General features: G+C 41.5%; 1 protein-coding gene across 1 annotated transcript in view; it reads left to right on the top strand.

Annotated features, from left to right (window-relative positions):
* The first annotated feature begins 486 nt into the window (after positions 1 to 486).
* Positions 487 to 26,115, top strand: part of LOC138922074 (large ribosomal subunit protein uL15m-like) — a 79,079-nt gene continuing 53,450 nt past the window's right edge. Inside the window, 3 exon segments of the mRNA XM_070258902.1 lie at positions 487 to 551; positions 3,367 to 3,554; positions 15,775 to 15,900. The gene's annotated coding sequence lies outside the window, so the exon portion shown is untranslated.

Here is a 26,115-nt window from a genome sequence, read left to right as displayed (position 1 = left end):
GTTAGAATCCGAATTCGGCTCGTGGCTTCCTAGGGTCTGCGACTCTGAGGACCCCTGCTAGGAGCATCCAGAGGCTGTTCTCCTAACCCGGAGGTGCGCACGCGCCTGGCACAGCAGGAAAACCTCGCTCCGTTAGAGGAGGCCTCAGAGGCGCCGGGCATCGCTTGGGCCGTTGGAGGCGGAGGCCGGCCGCCCGGCCCGCAGGCCTCCGGCTCCCGCCCGGCCCGGGCGCGTCCGTTTCTCCCGCACCGCCCTCGGGGTTCTTTACCGCGGGCGGGCGAAGGGGTGGAGTGAGGAGGGATGGAGAGGGAGGAGGCGGGATCGCCCGGGGGTTACCCGCTCGGGGAGCCGCTGGAAGTGCCAGGTGGCCTTCCCGGTCAGACGCCGCCAGGCTCTCAGCCTGACGCGCGTCTCCCCTTCCTTAGATTGACTCCTTCGGCTTTCCGTTTTCCTCTTGAGGAGGGGTGGGACTTCCGGTTTCATCACCGGAAGACGACGAGCCGGAGGAGTCTGTCAGAGGGGCCAGCAGGAGCGATTCTGTCGGCAAACGGGTAAGTTATTCTCTGACCGGGCCGGGGGGGGGAGGTTTGGAGGCGGGGACCGTCCAGCGTCTGCGCGGGGCCTGGGGGCGGTGGCTTGAGGGCTCGGGCCGGGCAGCTGGGCGCCGGGAGTCCCGCCAGGGCCCTTCGCTCTTCCTCCTCCCTCCTCCCCCCGCCTCAGCCCCTCCCCCGCTCGCCGGTCCCTCCCGACGCCGCCCAGACTCGCCCGACACCCGCCCGCCGCCCGCGCGGCGTCGCAGCCGCCCTGCCCCCGCCGTCACCTGCTCGCTCCGCGAGCCGGGCTCCCGGGGACCCGGCGGGCCTCCGTTTCCCCGCGGGCCCGGGCTCTTGGCGCGGAAGCGGCGCCCCGGGCGCCCCACGCACCCCTGCACGCAGTCGGGGCGCTTCCGACCGCCTGGCTTCTCCGACTGGAACGCGGGCGCCCAGGCGGGGAGCTGCCCGGTGTGGGTTTCTAGTCCGGGCGGTGGTGTCCGTGGCTGCCCGCCCACTCCCTGTTTTCCCCAGCGCACCGATGCGCTGCTGCCACCCTCGCCTCCTTCGGTTGAGGATGCTGGTGCCCAAGAGCACCACGCCTGGAAGTGGACGGTCCTGGCCACTCAGGGTCCAGCTGCTCTCAGCAACTAGCGGGAGACCCCAGGCTGCCGCACGTCGCTGTTGGCAGCAGCGGGATCGTCCCTGGAGATACCCACCTCTTCCTAGTGGGCGAGCACGGCCTGAGTGTGCGTGCCCGCTTTCTGGAGCTTAGTCGGGGGGGAGGTGGGTGCCAGGAGCTGCTGACCCCTGCGGTTGCGTTGAGTTTTGAATAGCCTGTTTATTGGGTTGGGGGGTTCTGGACTAGGACATCTTGGCAGGGTTGGCATCTGTGGACACATATGTAGGATTATTTTCTAGGTAATCATAGCCCGAATGGTGATTGTGTCGGGACTTTACAGTCCGTGCCGGTGGAACTAGTTACAGTACGCACCTGGTTTGCGGTGAAGCGTTAGTCCAGATGCAGCACTGCCTGGGGAAGGTCACTAACACGTATTGATTAGAACATCGTTAGGAGAGATTTTGATGCCTTTTGCTTTAATTAGCAAAAGGGAATGAACAGATATAATTGGGTTTTGTAATAAGCCTGTCACTATCAACAAGCATCCTGTTTCCTCCAACTTTGTTAAATGTACTTCTAGAGGCAGAATTCTGTGGAGGGAATGACGTTTTTCTGTTATTGTCCACATTAAAATGTTGCCATATTAACATTAATGCAAATTTTTGAACACTTCAAATAGTTATATTTTAACAGAATTTTGACCTGAAAAAGTCTGTAACTTCCGTTCAAAGAGGTGATAATTATTTTGTTTGTTCATGTGAATATACCAAAGATGGAACTTTCACTGCAATTTTGTACTTGTATATTTGTGATAGATTTTTAACCCAGTTTTCAATTAGGAAAGATAAATTTTAACTTTTAAAAGTTTACCAAAATGTATAAACTTTCATGATTTTTGGATATTATGTCTATTTTATTTAATTACTTTGGCTAGTTCTACAGAGTTTACACACATTAATAGAAAAATGAAATTGAAGAAATGGTATAAACTTTTCCAGTGTGGTATGAGATTTCTAATTTTCATTTTTTCTAGTGTAGGAGTATTGATTTTTGTTTCAATATTTTCAATTTAAAATTCTAATTAATTCAGATTTCTCTTACTGAGTAGAAATGTGTAATTATACATTTTCTTCATTTTTTTTTCTAATGATCATATCTAAAATAATTGAATAGTGTAGTTTGGGGAAATGTTATAATGTTTTTACTGAATTTAGGTTTTCCCCCTCTATCCTTAATAGGTACTATTCTTTTTCCCACAGCTATTCAGACAGTGTGAATACTGTCCTCATGGGCCGAGGCAGCTGTACACTTAATAACTTTGGGATTGTCAACATCACCTCTCTTCTCTGAGTGTTATTGAAAAATTTGAGTAATATTTCTGTAACTATACCTCACAGTGATGCTAGCGTCAAATGAGATAATAAGAATGCTTTTTAAGTGGTAAAGAGCTATAAGTTTTACTACTGTATTTTTAGTATCTAATATGTTTACTAATGTTCACTAGCTTACAAGTTGACAATCAAAATGAGTTAGTCATTGTCTTTGAGTTTTGCCCTCTGCATTTTAAATCAATGTAGTGAACCTGAGTGGAGAAGGGAAAAACAGTCTCTGAAAATAAAAGTCAGAGCAGTCAAACTTAGTTGTATAAGAAGGAATAGTTCCAAGTTCAATGAATGTGATAAATCCTTCATTTTACTGGGTAATTGGGCAGAGTCTTTTAAAGTAGCACTCTTGTTATTTTATCTGATGTCCTGTCAGAATTAGACAAGTGGATATGAGTTGTTTCTGTCCATTCCTCATGGACCCATTTCATGGAGAGGGGGCACAAAACTTCAAAATTAAATTTGGATTTTAATTAGTATCCAATTGTAATCTTGCTTATTTTGGTTGGCAGAATAATGCAACTCCTCCTTAGCCCTATCCCTCCCAATACAAAAGATTCCACGTCCTAGTTGCTAGAATCTGTGACTATGTTATGTTACATAGTCTATGGAATATGTAGTAACGTGTAAAATGTAATAATATGTAGTGTTATAATTTAAAGCAAAGTTATTCGTTAAGGTCTATTTCAAAGTGAAATATTTTTTTTGGTAAGGTTGATTGGCCCTGAGCTAATGTCTGTTGCCAATCTTCCTCTTTTTGCTTGTACACTTAATAACTTTGGGATTGTCAACTGACCTAACGTCTGAGCCCATCTTCCTCTATTTTATGTAGGATACTGCGAAAGTGTGGCTTGACAAGTGGTGCTAGATCCGTGCCCAGGATTGGAACCTGCGAACCCCTGGCTGCTGGAGCAGAGTGTATGAACTAACCATTACACCACTGGGACGGCTCCAAAAGTGAACCATTTTATTAATGTTCATTCATTCTGTTTTTTATTGTGAACTTCAGAAGAACGCTAGGTGAGTGGTTTGGCCCTGGCATGCATCATGTATGTGTCCTGGGTTAGTGTTCTGAGGCCTGTATTGGACATCTTTAAAATGTGGTTGTTAGGGAGGCAATGTAGTTAGTGTTAGAATTCTTGGGGGTTCATATTCCAGCCTCTATGTATTAGTTGTAGGAAAATGGCCTTAGTTTCTTCCTCTCCAAGTGGAGAAATGATGTGTCTTTGAGTAGTTGATGAGATAATGTGTGTGAGCGTGGCTTAGAAACTATAAAATGCTGTCTCTGCACAGATTATTAAGACTACTCTACAGTCTTTAAATCCAGCCTTAATACATGCAACGTGAGAGTTCTGCACAACAAGAGGTCGGAAACATGGATTCTGTACCATGGGTTCTGTGGAGCAGGCAGAACCTTACCTTGCTGCCATATTGGTTTTGCCTTCTCTTACTTGAAAAACCAGACAGGCGCTTCCTTCCTTCTTTTTAGTCCCATTTGTAAGATTGATTCAGAATGGGAGTATAGGAATTAGTTTGCATTTTTCCAGAACTAATTTGTTACCTTTTTCATTTCTTGTCAAACATTTTAAGTTTAAAGAAAATGATTATTTTCCGTTTATTTAAATTCCCAAAATGCTTTATGTTCCAACAAATTCACTTCATTTAAAATTAATGAAGTTTTTGAAAAGTCTTTGTGCTAGGCACAAAAAGTAAACCATCCCACTTCTTGTCCTTGTAATCTTCAGTAACCCCAGCAGTCAGTCCCAAGATACTGGCTGTAACAGAACATTTGTCAGTGCCAGAGGTGCACGGCGGAGTAATTAGCTTGGCCTGGAGAAGTCACAGAAAATATCACAGCAACGTGGAAGACCCATGGGAGTTTTCTGTGCGGATGTAGGAGGAGAGGGCTTTTTAGGCAAAGAGGGCAGCTTGTTGGAAGGCACACCTGGTTGAGAACCAGTCAGCAGCCTAATGTGGGTCTTAGCAGGGCCTAAAAGAGGGAGAAGCGCCGAAAGAGGACAAGGTTTAGTTTGTCAAGGGCTTTGAATTGAAGGCTGTGTGCTTTACTTGGTACTTTTTCCTATGGTCAAGTTGAAACCGTCAAAGCTGTCAGATCTCCCACCCTCTGGTGTTGTCCCTTTTCCTTAATAGGTACCATTCCCTTTCGCACAGCTATTCAGACACTGAATACTGTCCTCAGGGGCTGTGTGAGAAGCTCGCTTCAGTAACTGAGGCTTTTCTGTGGAGGCCCCATTAGAGGAGGCTCTCTCCCTGGAGCCACTGAGGCACGCGAGAGGCTGGAGTTGATGACGTTCCACATAAGGCAGTAGAAGTAGAGTACAGAGGATAGAGTGGAGAGACATTTTTGATGTGGAAAGGACAGGATTAAGGGCCAGTGAAGGAGGAGGTGAGAGAGGGAGGAACTAAGAATAGTTTAGAGCACTGATCTTTGTGTAGAGAGCTGGCAGACTAGCTCCATGGAAGCAGGTTTGGGAGAGGAGAGCAAGATGAATTTGCTTTTGGTTGTATTGAGTGTTTGATATCTGTAGGTCATCCAGGAAGAGATGCTGAGATTAGAAGTAAGGTAGAGACTGGAAATAAAGGCAATGAGTCCCTGGACCATTTGAGGTGGCTGGAGAGCACGCAGAATGAATGAAGTAGACCAGGGAGGAAGATCGAGGCTGGGCAGGGGAAAGAAAAATACAAATAGCTGGGATTTGAGCATATTCCTTCTTAGTATATGCCCGATGACGTCTGCAGAGTTTATCATTCCCTTTTAAATAGCAGGGGTCAGAACAAAGAGGACCCGAAAGGCCAGGTATTTGCTTTATTGGTGATTGTGTTTCAGCTCTGTGTGCTTTATGTTTCTCCTGTTGTACGATCAGTGTCTGAGTTGGTGATCTCTAAGCAGACGTGGAACCGTGAAATAGCATATCTCAAATTGCAGTCCAAGTTAGGAAAAAAACACACGAGGGATTTGAAATAAAAGATTTCCAAGATTCTCAAAATTCTAGGACTTTTTATTAAGTCTTGAATATACATTGAGTTGACACCTTCACAAACACAAACCCCTTTAGATTAGGAAATGACGTGGGAACGACGTTACACATTAAAAAAATCGGTCATTATATATTTATTAAAATCCTGAGGAAAACTTCAGATTTATCTAGAGCATTTTAGTATCTTACGTTCCTTTTGTATAATGCAGTGAAAATATCCATTTTGTTAGTATTATGTAATTAAAACATAACTTCTATTAAATTTTAAGTCTCTAAGTGATAGAGTTTTTAAAAAAAAATATATTACATAGTTATTTTTTAAATATCCTCCTCCAGTGAGCAGATTTGACCTAGGCATTTGGAAAACTTGGCTCAGGTTGTTTTGTCCTGATAATTAACATTAATCTTTAAATAACTCTTTTGGCTTCAACATGGGGGAAGTTTATTAAAAGGGAAATGTCATTTGCTCTCTTTTAATGAATAAAACAAAACATAATAGCTGCCAAATTTTGTAGTATGTGCACAAAGATACTATATTATAGGGAATAGCCTGTGTTTTAGCAATGTATGATGTCCTACTGTTTTATTACTATTGAGTATGTGACAGTGACCGTCATTGCAAATATTTTAAATTTAAAACAATTTACGCCCTGCGGATAGATTATTGTGCAATAGCCATTTCTTTCTAAATGACGGTTAATGGATTTATCCTTTGAATACTATGTTTAGCATAATATAGCAGAACTAAAAGTAATGATCAAAAGACCAAGGTTAGCATGTGACGTTTCCTAAAGGCTTGAAATAACTTGGCATTATGTATTAATAACATTCAGAAAACATAGTCATGCCTTAACATATTAATCTGCTTATATATTTCAGCTGAGGTGGTGATTTTTACTTTTGGCCGTCTTATAGAAAAGCTTTTTGAAAAGTTAACTTTCTCACATCAGCTGAAGTCTTTAAAAAATCTGATTAGTATTTTATAGAGAATACTTTCTTGCCTCTTTTGAATAATATAGGCTAATCATAGGCAGTAGCTTCATATATTGTTGGAAGAAGTGTAATTACAAAAATTAACTTGTCATACACCACAGCTCAGCAAAGTAACTTTCTTATAAGTCCATGGTCACAGTATGTTTTTGCAATTCAGCATCTGGCTCTGTGGGATATCGATGGCTTCTATGAAGAAAAGTACCAGGGTGAGCAATTAAATGCAAAATGACAGCATAAAATATGATCATTATGGTTATACAAAAGACGCATTTATGAATTTTGCAGATAACTGTCATTTTTCTGCTCATATTTTTCTGTTGCTTTGTTAGCTTAATAATTTTAGTACAATTTATTTTTTTCTTCTAAAAAATGAACACTGCCATTTTTATTATCCTGGCACTTGTTTATATGTCTTTTTTGTTTGTCAGTTTTGAAGATTAATGATAGTTGTTTCACTGTCTTTTGACACAATACTTTCAACTTGATTTCAAAATTGAAGAATTTAAAAAAATTGCATAGCAGTTGTATTATAAGAGTACCACTTCTTATGATGAGTAGTATTTTATCACGTGTGGTTTGGATAATAATCACCACCCGAAAGTAAGTTTTGCCAGTAGTTTCCTCGTAACATCACGTAGTGTTTTGAAGTATTTTTTATGGTATCAACTCTCTGATTTGGTCCAGGGTAAAACAGTGTTGACATGAGGAATCATATAGCAAAGTTGTTGTCTTTCTTTTGTCTCTTACTTGCAAAATGTATTCTACATGCAATGAAACTGCTGGACGTTGCGGAGAGGGAGTCACTCTGGAGGACTAAGTGTCCGTGTGACCTTTGGAGCATGCCATTGTGTGAAGCTCCGTAATGTTAACCTCCATTTTGTTAAGTTCCATTATGTTAACCCCTCTTGGCTCCTCTGCAGCCCTGCCTGTCTTTCCAGCCTTACCTTTCACTGCTGCCATTTTTGAAAACCTATGTGTTACCCAGTTGCTCTCGTTTTCTTTTACTTGTGCTTATAGTATCCCTGTCTCCCGAAATACAGTAGTCCCCCCTTATGTGGGGGGGATACGTTCTAAGACTCCCAGTGGGTGCTTGAAACTGCATAGTACTGAAGCCTGCATATACGTTTTTTCCGACATGTACACTGCTGTGATAAACTTAGAAATTGGGCAAAGTAAGAGAGTAACAGCAATAACTTCTGTTTGGCATATCCAGATTTCCAGCACGACTGCTCTTACACGTTGGGGAAATTATTAAATAAAATACGGGTGACTTGAACACCAGCACTGTGATACCTTGACAGGCGCTCTGATAACCAAGAGGGCTACTGAGTGACTGACAGGCGGGTATCGTGGATCCGGTGGAGAAAGGGATGATTCACGGCCCCGGTGAGAGGGAGCTAGATGGCACAAGATTTCATCACGCTACCTAGAATGGCGAGAAATTTAAAATTTGTGTATTGTTTATTTCTGGAATTTTCCATCGAATATTTTTAGACCTCTGCTGACTATAAGTAAGTGAAATTGCAGAAAGTGAAACCACAGGTAAGGGGGGGACCATTGTACTTTTTTTAGCCATTTGGTTAAATTCATCCTGAGCTTGAATGTGTGGTTGGAACTCTGTCCATTCTGTGAAGACTTTCTAATCTTAGCAGTCAACAGGAACTTCTTACTTTATGCTCTTGTGGCATATTTTGGGTGTCTGTTGTTATTATCAAAATATGCTTTGCAGATAGAGCATAGCTTAAGTTTTTTTTAATAAGTTTAAAAAAATCGTATTTACTGAAATCCTACTATATGCTGAGTACTGTGCTGGGTTCTGGGATGCTAGTGAAAGAGTTTATTTCTTCTGCTCAAGAAGGTCACATGCCAGTTGTAACGCAGAGTAGTAAGAACTGTGGTGGGGGCAGATGGGAATGTGCAGGCAGAGGGCTAATCCAGTGTCAGGGTTGGCAGTCTGGTTCTTGGAGGAGGCAGCAAGCCTGAGGCCTGAGGACAGCAGAGCACAGCCATGGAGCACGCGCAGGCCTTGCCCACCAGCCATAACTGCTTAGATGGCTTGGTGGATGGACCTGAATCATTGGGGACTTATGTCTCATGATGTTCTTGTTTTTTGTTTTTTTTTTTTTAAATTTAATCATTTTCGTGAGAACCTTTGAAAAAATTAATTTCCTAGTTTTCAACTTTTGGAACCTCTCCATAACCTGATTTAATATTGTCTCAGTGACTTAGGATTATTATTTTGTGCGTTGTCATGTTGGGCTCTAAGAAATCATGTCCTCTGGGCATTTTGACCCAGAGAAGGGTGTTTTTAAATATCTGAATGTTCCCTGATTACTTTTAATTTTTTCTGTCTGCTTTTTCTAGTTTTTCTTCCCTTTTCCCGTTTCACTGCTATCAGTGATCTTGTCTAGAGTAGCACAATTGCTCTCCATTATTTGCCATCGATAAGAAGCCAATGAATCAGGTTTATCAGTAAGTATCAGGAAGGGGTGATGGATCTGAGGAAGGAACTTAGAGACTCACCTTCAATCCCAGTACCTAAATTCAAACATCATCTCTTCAAATATGTTTTGCCGCTCCAAGCCCTTTTGGGCAGGTTTCTTACTTTTAGCTAAGGCTTGGTGGGTGATGTTGCTGCCTTGGTGAGTTTTTGATAGCTGAGGTGTTCGTGTTTCCCTGCATCACGATTCAGGTCATTTTGTTTTCGTTGCTCTCCTGATGTGGTCTAACTGTTTTGTCTGATTTCAGGAATGCTTTTAAATGGTTTATGTTTTAAGAATTAATAGACAAGGCTTATATTATCCATTTGTTCTTATATAACTTACTTCAATTATAGTATCAAAGCAGGCATTTTTTATTGTGATCAATTTTGAAGAAATTAGGTATATCAGTTTTATTTATTCATTATTAATTTCGTTAATAATCAAGTTCATGAATGATGAGTTTAGGAATCAGTGACACCCTCTGAATTAATTGCTTTGTTTATTTGGCAGTAAAGCAAAACTAGGACAGTATTATACATTTGCGATATGTTTCTATATTTAGATAGGGAGAGGTACTATCTGTTGTTATTAATGTTACTGTTATCTTTACCTTTTAAAAACAAATATATATACTAACAAACATGTCTGTGTGTGACTGAGAGAGAGAGTGTGTAAGTGTGTGTTTTTGTGTGTGTCCATACATATCTTTTAGCATTTCCAAATTGGCCCAGGTGATTCTAATCTAACCTTTCTGGTCAGAATTTTAAGTATGTAAAAATTCTGTATGAAAATGGTAATAAAAACGCAGTCATTCAGTTTCATAGTGCAATTACTTATTGTGACAATTCTTGTTCAGGAGGAGTCTGTTTCCACCAGCATTGTTTTGGACAGGGAGATGGCAAGTGTAGACTATACTCTTGAGTCTGTTAGGGAGTGACGCTTTTTCTACTGTAGTGCTGTAATAGCTTTACATTTTGTGATTCTGTGGGCTACGCAGACGTGATGTGTTCAAGATGAATCAGACGATAAAATTGACTTGTTTTCCATCTGATAGCTGGTACTGCTTTCAGCAGTAAAACTGAATTATTTCTACAGATCGAAAAACAATCTATGAGATATGAGGTCATTTTCCTTATATAGCCATAGTTAAATGATTTGTTTCTATGACTGGTTTTTATAGTATAACCTGTTAAGGTTTTATCCCCTTATGCTCAAGACAGATTTAAGACTTAAAACAGACAAATTAGAAGAAACAAAACTAGAGATTTTTTAAAAAGTGTAACTTGTTTACAGAGTTTCCTCACCATTTAAATTTTATTCTTTCCTTTTCAACAGGTGTATAATGCTTATTTGCTTTAAAACCCTTGTTCATTCACTCACTTATTCTTTTGTTTATTTTTTTGCTCAAAAACTTTATTGCAGAATAGTTTACATACAATAAACAGCATCTATATAAAGTGCACAATTTGATGGGTTTTGACAGTTCTATACACCTCTGAAGCCATCTACAGAATCAAGATAAAAGAACATTTCTCTTACCCCCTTAAGTATCCCCATGCCTCTTTGCAGCCCACCACCTCTTCCTGCCTGCCACAGGGAACCCGTGACCTGTTTTCTGTCACTGTAAATTAATTTGCTATATCTTGTCGTATGTGCTGTTGTCTGAGTCTTTGTGTGAACACGTGTTTTCATTTCTCTTGGGTAATTACCTAGGAGGGAAATGACTGGGGTAATGTGATGACTCTGTGTTTAACTTTTTAAGAAACTGCCATCGAGTCTTCTTTAATTTCTCTCAGTCGTGTTCTCTAGTCTTTAGTGCATAGGCCTTGCACATTTTTTGGTTAAATTTATTTTTGCACAATTTTAAATCAAATCGCATGCTGTTAATATTTAAAAGTGCAATTGATTTTTGTTTATTATCCTTTGAATTTCCTAAATTCATTTAATTGTTCTAGTGTGGGCGTGTGTGTGTGTATGTGTGTATTTTGCATCCTGAGGATTTTCTATGTAAACGAGAATGGAAGTAGTTTTACTTGTATTTATCCGGTATTTATGCCTTCACTTCTTTGTTCCTCTTCACTTTTAGTAAGTCTTCTTCCTAAAATCTGTTCTTAGATCTGGCATTCATCTACCCACTGTGGCTGTCCTGTGGTTACAGATTGCATGAGAGTATCATTTCCAGGTTTTATATTTTGAATATTTTTGTCTCTGAATGTTAATTGTGTCTTTTATGCTTAGCACATAGTTTTGATCTTTTAATACAATCTGATAATTCTTTTTAACTGTAGTGTTTATTAACATTTAATGTAATGTAGTTGGTTGGATTTATACTATTTTGCTCTTTATTATTCTGCGTCTCCTGTGTTTTCTTTGTCTGTTCCTCCTTTACTGCCTTATTCTGTGTTGACATGAATTCTGTCATCTTCTATTTATCTGGGAATGTCTTTACTGCCCCTTCATTATTAAAGTATAGTTTTGCTGGATATGTGATTCTTTATTGATGGTTTTTCTTTCAGCACTTTGACTGTATTATTATTCTGGCTTTCGGCCTCTGTTATTTCTTCTAAGTCAGCTCTTATTTGTATTTTTTTCTCCTCAGTGTGATGCAAAGTCACCTGTTGAACATGTAGCTGTTCCTTGTATGTGGTGGATTTGATTGCTTTCCAGATTTTCTTATTGTCTTTTTCTTTTTAGTAATTTGACTATGATGTTTGTAGGTGTGACTCTCTTCGTGTTTGTACTTATTCATGTTTGTTAAGCTTCTTGTATCTGTAGATCAATGTATTTCATCAAATTTAGAAAGTTTTCAGCTATTACGTTTTAAAATATTTCTTCTACCCCTTTCCCTCTTTTCTCTGTTATTGGGATTCTTACTGCACATTTGTTGAAATACTTCAAATTGTCCCATAGGTCTCTGAAGCTCTTTTCATTTTCCTTAAAGTTTTCTTTCATTTCCAATCTTCTGAGTCGATAATTAATATCATTCTATCTTTAATTTGACTGATTCTTTCCTCTGCCTTCTCAAATCTGCTGTTTTCCCATGTAATAATTTTTTCATTTCTCTTATAGTGCTTTTCATCTCTAGCATTTGTTTGGTTGTTTTTATCATTCTCATTTCCTTATTCGCATTCCCTATTTGTGGAATCACTGTTATTATATTTTTAAAAAATTTTTGAAAATTTGAAAGAGTTCTTAGAACCTCTTTACAGGAGATACTTGAAGACTTTCTCTGCTACATTGACATCTGGGCCAATTTTCCATTGACGTTTTTCTCTTCCTGAATCTGGACCATAGTTTATATTTTCTTATAAACACAGCTTATGATTTCTTTCTTTGTTGTTGTTGAAAATAAGACATTTTGTATAGTGTGATGTGGAAAGTTTGGATTTTGATGCACTTTTCTAGAATGTCTTTTTTTCCCTTAACTTGCATGGTCTTAAAAGCATAGAATTTTATCTCCCTGTGGTGTACAGACACTGATGTTTATGTTCAGTTTTTAAATGCTTGCTTACTTGTATTTTGCTTTACTCTCTGGGTGTTTCCCCTGTAAATGTAAGAATTAATGGTCACACAATGATTTGGGCAGAATTTGTAGTCAAACACCTTGAGCCCATTATGATCTTTGCCATCTGTCTTTCTGTTTGTGGGTGTACAGGGGGCACATTCAAAGTTTACCTAGTTACCAAGCCTCTGTTCTGGGGCTTTTACTGTCTACCACGTTCCCTCGAAGTTTCTTTGCTTAGTCAACCAGGCATGTGTGGGGAACTTCATCTGGTCCTTTTATTGGCCTTTCATTTATAGGATCTCCTTGCTGAGTTTCTTGCTAGTCTGACAGTTGCCCAGACTGGGCTCATACCTCTGTGGACCAATGTTGTGAGATTTCTTTGGTTGCTTCCCACCAACTTTGGTCCCTTCTGGCTGACAGAGCGATAGAGGTTTGCTGCCTGCTCCAAATAGCTTCCTCCCTCCACCACCTTAGCTCATAGCTCCTCTTTTTGTGCCAGTCATGTGTTGGTAGAGCTAGCATGCTCTCTCACCAAGTCGCGGGGATGGTAGTCTCCCAGGCAAGTGCTCCTTTCTCAGCCTCTTACCTAGGGCTTTGGATAAAGTGCATTTTCCACTCGTTGCCTGAATATGGTTTTCAGAATCATAAAATTGTTGCTTTTGACAGTCCTATGCAGTTTTATACTTGTATCTGCTGAGAAGGTTCACTGACTTCTTTATTTTGCCAAAGCTGGATATTCCTGAGTAAGCCGTTGTTTCTTCAGAAGTGTCTTCTGCTCCGTTTTCTTTCTCTCTCTCTCTTTTCCTCTGGGACTCTAGCTAATTAGTTATACATTAGACCTTTTGTAGTCCTCAGATAGGACCCTGAGAGTCTCTTTTCTTTTTTAAATTTATTTTTTATTTATTTTTCTGAGGAAGAGTGGCCCTGAGCTAATGTCTGTGCCATTCTTTCTCTATTGTGTATGTGGGATGCTGCCACAGCATGGCTTGATGATGGTGTTGTAAGTCCTCATGCGGGGTCTGAACTCATGAACCCTGAGCCGCTGAAGCAGAGTCCGTGAACTTAACCCCTACACCACCAGGCTGGCCCCTCTTTACTTTTTTTTTTAATTCTGTCTTTTTCCTTAGATTCTTTTTGTTAGATGATTGCTGTTGATCTGTCCTCAAACTCACTGATTCTTTACTTTGTCATTTCCATTTTGTTATTAAGCCCCTTTTTTTATTCTAAATATTTTATCTTTTGTTTCTGACATTAACATGTGGCTTTTTAAAGAATAATGTTTATTTCTTTGCTGAAATTTATTATTTTTTTTTCCATTTGTTTCAAACATATTTTCTTTACTTCACTTAATATTGTTGTAACAGCTACTGTATGGTTCTTTTAAAATAATTCCATCATTTTGACCATCATGTTTGCCATACATCTTTTTGCTTGAGATTTGGACACGGTTTTCTGACTCTTCCTAACTCAAGTAATTTTGGTCATTTTGAATTTTATGTTGTGTGGTCTCTGGATTTTGTTGTGTTGCTTTAAATATTGTTGGTGTTTTCATTTTAGCAGGCGGATGACTTGACTACGACCACATCGTTATCTGTCATGTCTGCAGTAGTCAGCCACTCCTATCTCATTCCTGGTGTTTAATTGCAATCTGCTTTCACTCTTGTTCATACATGGTTTATGTTTTCTGGGTTTATTCATAGATTCAGGTGTTCCTTTAGCTCTCTCCTTTATGGTATTTACTTCTTACTCTTCTGTGGCTATCATTGCATTCGGACACTTTCCCGCTGATCCAGAAGTACAACTGGTTTTTCCCTTGTGATTTAGCTGCCTGTCTTTCGTCAGTGGTCTCCGACCCTGGATATCCTCTGGGTAAAGCCTCCCAAAAGGGGAGGCGTGCTGGATTACCTTTTGCCATTTGCTTGCTTTGGGCCTTGACTCCACACTAAAAACTTCCAGCTTTTGTTTAGTCTCCAGAGCCATCGCATAGTTATTTTTTTAGTATTTTATCCAGACTTCGTAGCTGTTATTTGTGAAAGGTTTGGTTTGTTAGAAGCTTAGTATTTTGTACCAGAAGTATATGAAGTGAAAGAAAAAAAAACCAAACCTCTTTTTTTTTTTTTTCCAAATTGAGGAAGATCAGCCCTGAGCTAACATCTGCTGCCAATCCTCCTCTTTGTGCTGAGGAAGACTGGCCCTGAGCTAACATCTGTGCCCATCTTCCTCCACTTTATATGTGGGACACCTACCACAGCATGGCTTTTGCCAAGCGGTGCCATATTTGCACCCATGATCCAAACTGGCAAACCCTGGGCCGCCAAAGCAGAACGTGCACAGTTAACTGCTGCACCACCGGGCCAGCCCCCAAACCTCTTTAAAAATAGTTCTAAATTTTGTTGTCAAGGCATTATATGCTCGTTGTAGGAAATTGAGAGGAATTAATAAATTCTAATGAATCTGAAAAAAAATTACCCATATCCACTTTAATATTTTGATTTTTTGGGGGGGTATTACACAACTGAATGTGCTATGCATAATATTTTAAAATCTGCTTTTGGTTAAAATCATGTGAGAAGTGTTTTTCTTTGTCATTAGATATTCTTGGTAGATATTTTTATGGCAGTATAATACTTCGTATGCATGCATATGTTGGTTTATATGACCATTTTTTAATGCTTGTTACGTTGGTTGTTCAGTTTTTTACTTTTATATATGACCCTGTGGTGGACATCTTTTTGTATACATCATTGCAACCTTTTCGTATTATTTTCTTAGGACAGGCCCCTAGAAGTAGACATACTGGGTTTCAAAGTGAATGATGAGGTTTTAAAGTTGTTCTTAGATACAACTGAATTGCTTTTCAGAAAGTCTGACCCATTTGACACTTGTGAGTGCTGTCCAGCTTACTGCACCTTCTAACCATTAGCATTAGATTTTTGGTATTTTCTCATTTAATGGATGGAAACTCTCATAATCTGCTTTTGGCAGTTTTTGATGAACTATTTTGGCCAAACTTCTTTATCTAATTTTTAAAAATTTACATCTCTCTGTTTTAAAATGATCCATTCATGTTCTATGCCTATTAAATGTATGTTTCAGTCTATTGTTTAAATAACTGCTTTTAAAACTATTTTAATGGTAGATGAGACAGAACCTAGTTTTGTACCTGTAATACTATTAACTATGAAAACAGTTTTTTAGTATATCATTTCTTTTTGACTATCTCTTTGAATATCTTCATGTTTGCGTCTCCCCTTCCTTAGATTGACTCCTTCGGCTTTCCGTTTTCCTCTTGGGGAGGGGTGGGACTTCCGGTTTCATCTCCGGAAGACGACGAGCCGGAGGAGTCAGTCAGAGGGGCCAGCAGGAGCGATTCCGTCGGCAAACGGGTAAGTTATTCTCTGGCCGGGCCTGGGGGGAGGTTTGGAGGCGGGGACCGTCCAGCGTCTGCGCGGGGCCTGGGGGCGGTGGCTTGAGGGCTCGGGCCGGGCAGCTGGGCGCCGGGAGTCCCGCCAGGGCCCTAGGCTCTTCCTCCTCCCTCCTCCCCCCGCCTCCGCCCCTCCCCCGCTCGCCGGTCCCTCCCGGCGCCGCCCCGACTCGCCCGACACCCGCCCGCCGCCTGCGCTGCGTCGCAGCCGCCCTGCCCCCGCCGTCACCTGCTCGCTCCGCGAGCCGGGCTCCCGGGGACCCGGCGGGCCTCCGTTTCCCCGCGGGCCCGGGCTGTCGGCTCGGGAGCGGCTCCCCGGGCGCCCCACGCAGCCCTGCACGCAGTCGGGGCGCTTCCGACCGCCTGGCTTCTCCGACTGGAACGCGGGCGCCCAGGCGGGGAGCTGCCCGGTGTGGGTTTCTAGTCCGGGCGGTGGTGTCCGTGGCTGCCCGCCCACTCCCTGTTTTCCCCAGCGCACCGATGCGCTGCTGCCACCCGCGCCTCCTTCGGTTGAGGATGCTGGTGCCCGAGAGCACCACGCCTGGAAGTGGACGGTCCTGGCCACTCAGGGTCCAGCTGCTCTCAGCAACTAGCGGGAGACCCCAGGCTGCCGCACGTCGCTGTTGGCAGCAGCGGGATCGTCCCTGGAGATACCCACCTCTTCCTAGTGGGCGAGCACGGCCTGAGTGTGCGTGCCCGCTTTCTGGAGCTTAGTCGGGGGGAGGTGGGTGCCAGGAGCTGCTGACCCCTGCGGTTGCGTTGAGTTTTGAATAGCCTGTTTATTGGGTTGGGGGGTTCTGGACTAGGACATCTTGGCAGGGTTGGCATCTGTGGACACATATGTAGGATTATTTTCTAGGTAATCATAGCCCGAATGGTGATTGTGTCGGGACTTTACAGTCCGTGCCGGTGGAACTAGTTACAGTACGCACCTGGTTTGCGGTGAAGCGTTAGTCCAGATGCAACACTGCCTGGGGAAGGTCACTAACACGTATTGATTAGAACATCGTTAGGAGAGCTCATTTGATGTATACTCTGTAGACTTCATGTAGCACGGCAGCCGTGTAGGGTCGGAATTACTATTCCCTTTTAACAAACTGAGACTAAAGTTAAACAGTTTGACCAAAGTTAAGGTCAGGATTAGCGTCTCAAGTGTTTGTTACTCATTGTTTTTCAAGTTTGCTACATGTAAGGTTACTGACTCCTGCTGGCACGTCTGAAAAACACTGAGGCAAGGCTCTCTAGTAGCTGGTGTCTTCTTGCGTGACATGTAAGGCAGGTGTGATTATTACTGATAATACACTGGCTCCTGGTGCCTTTTTTAAAAAACCTGTGTATTTTGGAATAATCTCAGATTTGCAGAAAAGCTGTGAGATAGCACAGAGAGTTCCTCTTGTATTCAGCAAAGCAGAGTGGCTCCACTTGAGCAAACTGCTTCATGCCAGTCACCATTCTAGGTGCTGGAGAGAGTAACACGCTGCCCTAGATGATTCCAAGGTCTGGTGGAAGAGACAGATCCATAAGCAAGTATAGTGCCTTTTGCTCAGTGCTGAAATGGAGAAAGGGGAGCACAGAGTGATTTATGTCTGACTGCCCGGGAAGGAGTGGCGTGAGCTTGCAGGATACAGCATTTGAGTTAGGTCTCAAGGATTAGTGGGTATTCACTTGATTGATGGGACATTTCTGCCCACATTCGTGCTACCTAGGTTTGTGTTCGAAGAGAACTCTCTAACCTTTATAAAACGGACTCTTCTTATTTGATTCTCCTCTCTCCCTCTTTCTCACATCTCCTCTGAGAGGTTTTTGTCATAGTTTCCACAGGCTGTGAGAAGAATCGCGGTTTATAAATCCATGACTAGGAGATGAAATTAAGCTGTGTTTCTTAGTAATGGAAGTATCTAGATCTGTACGTTTTAAAATTCTTTCTCTTTCATAGTTGCTGAGTACTTCAGTGGTCTGATCACACACGTTCTTTATGCGAGGTTGGAGCACAGTTCTTCTGAACTATGCCCACAGCAGAGGGGTATTTTGAGTGAGTGTGTTGGTCGTTGTGGGCTGCTCTAGGAAAACACCATAACCCCAGGTGGCTGAAACAACAGTCATTTACTTCTCCCAGTTCTGGAGGTTAAGTCCAAGATCAAGGTGCTGATTCCTGGTGAGGGCTCTTCCTTGCTTACAGACAGCCACCTTCTTGCTGTGTCTTCACATGGCAGAGATGGAGAGAGAACTCTGGTCTCTCTTCGTCTTCTTCTAAAGACGCTGATCCCGTCTTGGAGACCCTACCGTTCTGACCTCATCTAAACCTAAGTACCTCTCAGAGACCTCATTTCCAAATACCATCACATTGGTGATTAGGGCTTCGGCATCAAAATTGTGTGTGTGGGGGGGGGGGGGGGGGTGCACAATTCAGTCTGTAGTAGGTGGGTTTCTTGGAATTTTTGTTATTATGAGGAATTGCTCCAAAATAGGCTTGATAGAGAACTAAATAGGAAACTGTAAAATTAGCATTTATATGGCTTTTGCTACAGCAAAGTAGTGAACACAATTTTATTTAAAATCAGAAGAAATTATTGTAGATATGTTAAGTCTGATTCAGAGGCTGGTGGATGCCAAGAAGAAATTTTAATTGTTTCATTTGGATGAAAGAGAGAAATACGTGGTGAAATACTGCAGTGGTGTTTTCACTTTTAGGCCTTATACAAATGAATGCTTTCATGGTTATCAAATTAGGGTGTAAGGACTGTGGTAGTGAGCTATTGCAGTTCCCTCACTGATCAGGAGGCTGAGCCCCACAGAAGCTGAGCGGCTAATGCATTGTAGAGGTGTTAGTGGCAGAGCAAGGATTGGAATCAGGCCTCCGGATTCACGGGGCCAGTCTTTCTGCTGTTCCATCAGTGGTTCTCAAACTGATGGTGCATCAGAGTCAGCTGGGGGGGCTTGTGAAAACGCAGATGCTGGGCTGGGTCTCTGAATCAGCGGGTCTGGACTGGGACTGAGAATTTGCATTTCTGACAAGTTCCTGGGTGATGTTAAAGCTGCTGACTCTGAGGGCACACTTTGAGAACCCCGGCCTTCTGTGATGTTGCCTTTGACCTCTTCTAAGAGGATAGTAAGTAAACGTCTGTGGGTTTATACCAGCTTGACCCTTCCTTGACGTTCAGAGAATCAAGTTCTTTAATTTTGTGTTGTGTACTGTAATGCACCAACAACATAATGATTAGATGGAAAAAAAGTACTAGAAATGGAGTATGTTTTAGAGTCATTTTGGCATCTTCAGGGATAATTTTTGGAGATAATTGTAGAGGTCAGAACCGCTTATGCTGAAGGGGATGCACTTGAGCTCCTAGCAGCAATCACACTAAAAAGGGTGCCGGTATTGATTGCTAGATTGTATGGGAGTGAAAAGTTCCTTCCAGTTTTGTTACTCTCTGTTTTTCTTTCTCATTTTGTGTACTGAAATGTTCTTAATGTATCAAAATCTTATCAGGCCCCAGCACAGTTCCATGCCCATAGTAGATGTTAAATAAATATAAGTTGAATTGAATTAAAAAAGATTAATAGGGAAAATGAGGTAGATTATTTATCTGGAGAGACTTCAGTGCCCTAGGAAAGTTAGTCGGCTCTCTAGATTATCCCAATCACAGGTTTTTAGTGAATACTTACAGATTATTCTGGTTTACGCCTTATTTGCAATTACTGGGTTTTTTTTAGCACAATTATTGGAGGAGGTAGCATATTTTTTTTTTCCTTTTTCTCCCCAAAGCCCCCCAGGACATAGTTGTAGATTCTTCGTTGTAGGTCCTTCTAGTTGTGGCATGTGGGACACCACCTCAGCGTGGTTTGGTGAGCAGTGCCATGTCCACGCCCAGGATTCGAAGCAACGAAACACTGGGCCACCTGCAGTGGAGCGCACGAACTTAACCGCTCACCCACAGGGCCAGCCCCGAGGAGGTAGCATATTTTTATGTAAGAGTTATTGAGTGATCCCCCATATCTCTTTATCATTCGTCTGAAGTTACTTTTACAAACTTTTTACTTTGAAATAATTTTAGAAGTAGAAAAAAATGGCAAAAATAGCCCGGAGAATTCGTATATACCTTACACCCAGCGTCCCTTTGTTAGCCTCTTATGTAACCATAGTGCGGTTATTGAAACCAGGCAGTTGATAGAGTTAATCTAAAGTCTTCTATTCGGGTTTCACCCCTGATGTCTTTTTTCTGGTCGAGGATCCAGTCCAGTAGCCCACACTGCATTTAGTTATGGTGTCTCCTTGGTGTCTTCCAATTTGTGACAGTTTTTTATCTTTCGTGACCTTGGTACTTTTCCAGAGTACCGGTCAGTTATTTTGCAGAATGTCCCTCAGTTTGGATTTATCTGGTGTTCTTTCATGATTAAATTGAGGGTTAAGCATTTGTGACAAGAATACCACAGTGGTGAGGTTGTTCCCTTCTCAGTGCATCATATTGGCACATGTGTGATGTAGATAGGTCTTATCGCTGGTGAATGTTAACTTTTGATCTCTTGGTTGAGGTGTCTGACATGTTTCTGTGCTCCAAAGAAAAAAATTTTCCCTTTGTAATTAATGACTCTCGTAAGTTTACTGATTGTAGTGCAGATGTTTAAATGAAATGAATATAGAATGTCAGAATCCTTTGAGCCTGACCCTAATTATGAGATCTTTCTTATCTTGGAGGCTTCATTATTATTTGTTAGATCCCAACATAGTAGGGAAGGGTAAAGCTGTAGACTTGTAGAAGAACAGTTATTTGTTCAAGAACTTGTACCTGATCTTGGTCAGTCTTAGTCTTGAATTGTCAACAGCGGAAGCTCTTTGTTCCAATTCTTTTTCTGTGGTTCTGCGATCTGTCTCGCATCTGTCTTCCAGTGGATGACTTTCCATAACTACATTGCGTTTCTTAAGATTCTCCCTAGAGCATTTTTGTAGAAGATTTGTGTGCTTCAGTTCATCACAAGGCAGTTGCTCCAAGTATCCTCTTGTTGACCCACTTCCTAGTCCATACGGCTGAGTGTGTGTGTTCTCTTTGTAGACTATGCTGATGAGGTGCTGCAGATATTACATAGACACACAGACACATATAAATGGTCTGTATTTTCAAAACGTATATCCCTTTAATATCCCAACAGGAGTCAGTTGGAAGATATGTATGTGGCCTGTCTCCCACCCCTCATCCTCCTCCAAAGCTTGTAAGCTCCTTAGAAGCAGGGAACAGATCTCTTTTTGTTTACCAGTCACTTGCTTGGTGCTTGGCATACACAAGGCTCTCCATAAATATTTGAGAATAAAAGAATATCATATGTGCATCTTGTTAACTGGTTTTAGAAATTACCAGACTATTGGAAACATCTTTCCACATTAACACAGCTATGTAATCATCATAGTATTCCACTATAGTCATGCCTTGCTTAACAATGGGGATACATTCTGAGAAATGTGTAAGTGATTTTATCATTGTGCAATCATCATAAAGTGTACTTTCACAAACCTAGATGGTCGAGCTGTTGACACGAATAATCAATAATCATTCTACAGCGGGGAGTTTTATTCGAGCCAAGCTGAGGACTGCAGCCTGGGAGTGCAGCCTTCGTAAGTGCTGTGAAGAAGAGTGATTTTTCAGCACCATTATATACCATTTCCAAACAGACATACATCAAGTGTGACAGGGGTACATTCTTTCAAGGGTTCAAGGAGATACTTTGTTACAGATGAGTACATACACAGTGGGTCAGCATGACCCCAGTGTCATGGGAAAGGACACTTACCTTCAAAAAGTACTGGTGTCATAAGAAGAGAGGCATTGGTTCTTACCTTCAAAGAGTACATTCTGGGGCCGGCTCTGTGGCTGAGTGGCTAAGTTCGCGCACTCTGCTGCCGCGGCCCAGGGTTCGGATCCTGGGTGCAGACATGGCACCGCTCATCAGGCCACGTTGAGGCGGCTTCCCACATCCCACAACTAGAAGCGCCTGCAACTAAGATATACAACTGTGTGCGGGGGGGGGGGGGGTTGGAGAGATAACGCAGAAAAAGAAATATTGAAAAAAAAAGAGTACATTCTTTATTTTGGGACAATATACAACGAACATTTGACAGGCTGTAAGTCAGGCTTCTTTGGTTTAAATAAAATTTAGTCCAAATCGCATTTAATCCAGAACGGCTTCCCCATACACCTCAATATATAAAATTTTCTTCTATCATAGCCTCCTACACATGTAGGCTCTGTGGTACGAATCTCATGGGATGGCCATCATCTACGTGATCTACTGTTGACTGAAACGTCCTTAGGTGGCGCATGACCATATATGGATGTGCTGCAGCAGCTACGTCTGTAACCCATCCTGCGTTGTTGGAGATTAGGCTGTTTCCAATTTTTTCTATTAGAAAGAGTTCCATGGTGAATATTCCTAAATATGTGTTTTGTTCAGTTGTTTCCTTAAGATAAGTTCTGTAAAGAGTCATTGATAGCTCAAAGAAGATATGTATTTTAAGGCTTTTGATATATTGCAAATAACCCTCTAGAAAGTTTGTATAGATTTATATTCCAGCCGGTACTGTTGAGAATGCTCATTTTGCCACACTTTCCCCAATGCTCAACTTTCAGTTTTTTAGAATAAGACTAAATTTAGAGTTAAAAAGATTTGTTTTTTGTTTTTACGATTTGCACCTTTGTTTTTCTTCTTCTTCTCCCCAAAGCTCCCCAGTGCATAGCTGTGTATTGTACTTGTAGGCCTTCCTGGTTGTGCTCTGTGGGATGCTGCCTCAGCATGGCCTGATGAGCGGTGCCATGGCTCTGCCTGCAGCCAGGATCCGAACTGGCAAAAGCTGGGGCTGCTGAAGCCGAGTGTGTAAACTTAACCACTTGGCCACAGGGCTGGCCTCTTTTTTTGTGTGTGTGGTATTTTTAAGGATTCTTCCTGGAGTATGGTGGGGTGGGGATCATCGTCTGACTAATTTGCTAATAACCCTCCAAGTTTTCCGTATTGAAATTATCCAGTTTTTGGTTTGCCTCGATGAGAGAGCAGAATAAACCTCAATAAGGTAGGGGTTAACAGGAATCATTATCCTCTCTGAAGTTATAGTTGGTCATATCTGTGGGCCTTAGCCAATAGGAAACTTCTTGAGAGTGGGATACATTTCTAATTCATATCGTTCAGAAAAATCAACTACAGGTGAATTAAAGGCTTAAATACAGAAGGCAAAACTATGAAATTTTTGGAAGACAATGTAGGACAGTAATTGTGTGAGTCTAATACAAGGAAGAGCTTCTTAAACAGTTCACAGAAGGTGTAGACCATAAAGGAAAAGATTGACCGCTTTGACAGCATTAATTTGACAGCTTGTGTTTATGAAAAGAAACCATCAAGAAAGTGAGCAGACAAGTCACAAGTGAGAATAGATATTTTCAGTACATATTATTGAGAAAGGATTGTATCTAGAAAGGTAAACAGTGACAAATCAGTAAGAACAATAGAAAAATGGGCCTATGACCCAAGTAGGCATCTCACAGAAGAGGAAACCTGCATGCAGAGATTCTCGACTTCATTAGCAATTAGGGAAAGGCAGTTTAGGACCAACGTGGTGTATAGTTTCATAACATTGGGTTGGCAACAGTGTAAAAATCTGACAATGTCTGCTGTTTAGGAAGGTTGGAAATAACTGGAATGCTTACACACAACTGGTGGGATTGTAAATTGGTACCATAACTTTGGGATTACCTAGTAAAGTTAAAGATGGATGTACACTTTGACCCAGTGATTCTACTCCTGGGTCTTTATCCTGGAGCAGTGCTTCTAAATTGTGTTTTCAGCATCTCACAGGAACTTATTATAAATGCAAAATTTGGGGCTCCACCCTAGACCTATTGAATCAGAAGCTTTGGGGATGAGCCAGCTTTCAGTCTTAACAAGCCGTTCAGGTGGTTTAATGCATGCTAAAATTGGCAAACTGCTGCCCCAGAGAAACGCATGTATGTGAGTGCCTGAGGACATGACAAGAATGCTCACAGTTGCACTGTTTGTAAAAGGCAAAAACTGGAAGCAGTGTCCATCCGAGGAGAATGGATAAATTGTATTCCTATAGGAGTGCAACTGAATGGATTTTAGCCACCTGCACCACTGAGGATTATTGTCAGGAATATCATATTGAGGAAAAAAAGCTACTTCCAGAAGAATGCACATAGTATTTTTCCTTTTTTAAAGTTTTGAAACATGTGAAGCAAAAGTCCATACTGTTAGGAATACAGATATGGCAAAGTAATAAAGCAGATTAATTACAAACACATTCAAATTAGTGGGTAGCTCTATTAGAAGAGAGAAGGTGATAGGGATCCCGAAACGGAACTGAAAGATAGGAATTTAATTTTTTTCTTTTTTTTTTTGGTGGGGAAGACTCGTCTTGAGCTAACATCTGTTGCCTGTCTCCCTCTGTTTTGTGTGTGGGATGCCTCCACAGCATGGCTGATGAGTGGAGTAGGTTTGTATCTGGGATGCGAAGCTGTGAACCCAGGCTCCTGAAGCTGAGTGTGCAGAATTTTAACTGCTTGGTCATGGGGCTGGCCCCCTGAATTTAATTTTCTTAAACTGTGATCTGTACTCAGGGTTTTCTTATGTTATGCTTAGTGCCTCGCACATATTCAAATTATTTTTTGTACCTGCCAAATTTTTAAAAAACATACACTTATGTCTTTTCTTTTTGCGAAGTCTGTCTACACAGGGACTATTCAGTTTGTATGAAAAAGATCTGGTGGGGGTGATGGTGGAGAAGATATGTTCTGGCAGCATTATGGTCTGAAAGTACTTTCAGCAGTAGGGATATCAAACAGAAGATTGTTTTTGATGATGATGATGGTTAATACTTGCTGAGCACTTGCCAGGTGCCAAACACTGGTCTAAGGACATTACGTACTGAGTTTATCCTCAGTTAACTGAGGATTGAGCCTCACAGTGAGCATTTGGGGGTTGGTACCACGACTCCTGTTTCCTAGGGGAGGAAAGGTGTGTGTGGATACAGAGGTGAAAACGGTAGAGGCTGGCTGACTCCTAACACTCTGTCAGACCTGGTCAGAGGGAGAGGACAGCCAGACAAGTCTGTTATGCCTGAGAGTGTTGGAGTTTCGAGACAAAAAGGAAAAGTCAAAATAGGAATGGGAGTGTGGAAGACTGTGGAGAGGGAAGGCTGTATATACCCGCATTTTTGAAGTTGCTTTCTTTATGTTAGTAGGTTTGTTTCTAAACCAGCGTATATGAGTGTCATTCTAGCAGATGCTGAGTCCCTAAAGCAGAAAAGTAATTGGATTTTGTTTTTAGTTTTAAGGATTGCATCTTCCAGTTCATTAGAAATTGGTAAGATCACACCATAGGATTTGGGAAATCTTACTTCTTTGCTTAGGCAGTTTGGTTGCTAAAAAGGGCACTTTTGGGGACTCTCCCTTTGCCTATTGTTTTCTAGCCTTTGATAATTGTTTTTGTATCATGATTATCTCATATTATGAGGACTATTTCTTAGATACACATTGGTTATATTGTAAACTTTATTTTAAGCCACCGTAGTATGACAGTCACTCCTTAAAATTAACAAATACAGAAAAAATTAAAAGATGTTCCAGAAGCCATAAGTCAAATGATATGAAACCAAATAGCACTACTGTTTTTGTTTGGTATTCAATTCAGAGTGCTCAAATTGTCTAAACCACATGAACTGTCAAGCATTTGTAATTGTGTAATGTCATGCTTTCCAGCAGAGTCAGCCCCTTACTAAGCTGACAGCCAGGAGAGTCCTTCCATAGCAGGGATGTCTGCATTTGAGACACATGTAGTGCTTGTTGGAGATCCGAACATAGGCTTCTTAAAACAAATTTTAAGTACTTCAGCTCTTCTAGTTTCAGATGCATTTTGCTGAAGCTGGATAATCTCAGTCTTAATTGCCAGTGCTTTTCAATGTGTTTCATGTTCCTATTTCTCTTTTATTTTCTCTTATATGCTTTTCCCCCCTTTAAACAAAAACACAAAAAGTTTTAAATAAAAGCAAGTAAGGTAATAGGAAGCCTAATAGGAAAAAGATATTTATTGTTTGATGCATTTGGAATAATAGCAGTGTAATCATCAAATGTAGCCAAAGCCCAGCATGCTTGTCAGTTACTAAGGATAATGGAAACTTTGTGTT

This window comes from Equus caballus, unplaced genomic scaffold, assembly GCF_041296265.1.
Source record: "Equus caballus isolate H_3958 breed thoroughbred unplaced genomic scaffold, TB-T2T haplotype2-0000448, whole genome shotgun sequence".
Taxonomy (NCBI): Eukaryota; Metazoa; Chordata; class Mammalia; order Perissodactyla; family Equidae; genus Equus; species Equus caballus.
Note: the sequence above shows the minus strand (reverse complement) of the source record. Positions and strands in the feature narration are given on the sequence as shown.